Below are 2,648 nucleotides of genomic sequence, written 5' to 3' on the forward strand. Positions count from 1 at the left end.
GTTCATTTTCGTGGCCCTAATAGCCAGGCACTCAATAAGTGTGTGTACTTTATAAGAAAGAACTATGACTGGTTTGTCTGGTTCTTGATGACATTCTTGTAAAAGGAACTTCCCCCCACCCCCAGGCAAGGACTTTTTGGCTGCTGTCCCTGAAATTTTCTCTCCCCTTTCACCGCTGATTGATTGTTTGTTGACCCACTTTGCCTCTTAAGTCAATACTCAGCACCTGCCTAAAGCCCGATTACTTGGAGAAATCCAGACACAGTTCTTCAGGCTGGTCCTCAGTATTCTCGTTCTTCAGCTGAGGGATTTGCTCTCCAGCCTTATAAACCATAGCTATGGGGAAGGAACACTCAGTCCCAACCTGTCCCTCTCAGTCTTCCCACCAGCAAGGCAGGCACATTTGGTCTGTCATTTGTGCCACTATGGGGCTGCAGCGACACAGGAACGGCTTTGTCTTCCACTTACCCCAAAATATCTGACACTCAAATATGCAGAGAAGGAAGTTCTACTTGTCCTATAAAAGCATTTTAACCATTAACTATTATTATTATTAATTATTATTATCATCATCATCTTATCTTCATTCCCAAAAAGGAATCTAATAATTCTGGAATGTTAGCCATAGGTGTTTAGAGAGTAGTAATAATCCAAAGAATGGCTTTTAAACCTTGAAATAATATGCCAAGTGAAAGAAGCCAGATACAGTCACATAGTGTATGATTCCGTTTATGGTAAACATCCAGAATAGGCAAATTTATAGAGACGGAAAGCAGACTAATGGTTGCCAGGGGTTGGGGGAGAGGTGTATAGGGAATAATTGCCTCATGAGTATAGGTTTTCCTTTTAGGGTAATGAAAACGTCTTGGAACTAGACAGATGTGTTGCTTGCCCAACACTGTGAATGTACTGAATGCCACTAAATTGTACACTTTAAAATGGTTAATGGTTCACTTTATATTATCATGTGAATTTTACCTCAATTTTTGAAAAATTATAAACTTTTGTATCTAGCTAAAAAAAGAAAGGCTTAAATTTGTCGAGCACCTACTACAGTTGACCCTTGAACAGCACAGGTTTCCGTTCCTCTCTGTCATGCGCATATCTGTCGATGGCTAAATGTTGACTATTTTATGAAAGGTTAATTAATTTAAGCCTGAAGAGGAATACAGACACAAGAACAAGACTTGCAGCTGGGACTAAAACTATAGTCTAATCGCTCTTAATGTACTAGACAACATTACTTTTCTTTAGAGAATTTTTCAGAATGCATTTCCCCAGACTGGTTCCACAGTTCTGACCTTTGCAATCATCTTGCTAACGAAGATGGATAGCCATCCCTCAGAAACCCTAATTGGTCCTTATTCAGCTGAGCTTTGCAAGGTCATTTTCTAAGCTACAAAAATATATCTGCCGCCCTTCCCAAAATCTCTATTTCTTATTCACACCCATTTAAACTGTAGTAGCCACATAGAAAAGGACCCGAAAAGAAATACTCATGTTTCCATTTAGAGCCAGGTGAAATTTCTAGCCCATCATGTAGAGTAAGTTGCAGACCTGTTGGGGAGCAGCTGTGTGGATGCTGCATGCTGCTTAGGTCTGGGTCTGGTAGGGGAATGGGGAAACAGGGAAGAGGTGAGTGAGGTTTGCAAACATGCCCTCAGTAATCACGAAGGCCATGTTAGTAAATGAGGCTGGATGAGAGCTATCTGTATGAGGCAGCAGAGCCATCCAGCTCTAGCCTACAGTTGTCATGCAAAGATGTGGGCCCAGAACTGCCACATCTTTTCTTTTTTAAAGAAAAGCCCCAAATCTGGACTTGTATGTAAAATCTCCCAACTTTTAAATAAATAAAATTTCATCACCCTGTGTGGGCCAAACAATATGTTTGTGAAATAGATTAGTTCCATGAGTTCTGGCAATTTGCAGACTCAGTTCTAAAGTGCTATTAAAAAAAAAAAAATTGTAAGTAGAAAAGTATACAACACGATCAACAAACTATTTTGAGAGATTCTATAGAAGGGGCTTCTAGATGGAAAGAGAGGAAAACTGGACTTGAAGCATAAAACTGTTTTGAATCCAAACCATACTTGTGATTCATTAGCTGAAGGATTCTGGGCAAGTAAGTGGCATACCTGCCATTCTTACATTGCAGGGCTGTTACAAAGAACAAATTGGACAATTAAGTCTGGAAATTCTCATGCAAATAAAAGAATTTACAATTTACCAACTTTTGAAATGCAGAGAATAGGTCATATTCAGCACACTCAAGATTTTTAATTGACTTTGCTTGCCAAAATTCCTGCTATAATCCAAATTTAGAGAATTAATCTTTTTAATGATCTACAAAATAGTTTGTGTGACTATTAAGCATAATAATTCACATAGTGGCTGATTAGTGCTAAAGCTATTGATCACAGTTTTCAGAAATTACATGTTAATGTGTAGATTTTTGTCTGATAGAGATGCAAATTGTCTGGTGGAAAAGATATCTACAAAGGTTTTCATTATTCTTCTGTAGGATATGAACCAGTTTTGTATTTAACTCAGAATTTTTATTGTTGATTTGATACATTTATTCCTTAATATTCCTTAATTAGTTATGTAGACTTGATTCCTCAAATGCTCTTTAAATCAGTCTTAACATC

The sequence above is a fragment of the Pteropus vampyrus genome, unplaced genomic scaffold (assembly GCF_000151845.1).
Source record: "Pteropus vampyrus isolate Shadow unplaced genomic scaffold, Pvam_2.0 Scaffold479, whole genome shotgun sequence".
Lineage (NCBI taxonomy): Eukaryota > Metazoa > Chordata > Mammalia > Chiroptera > Pteropodidae > Pteropus > Pteropus vampyrus.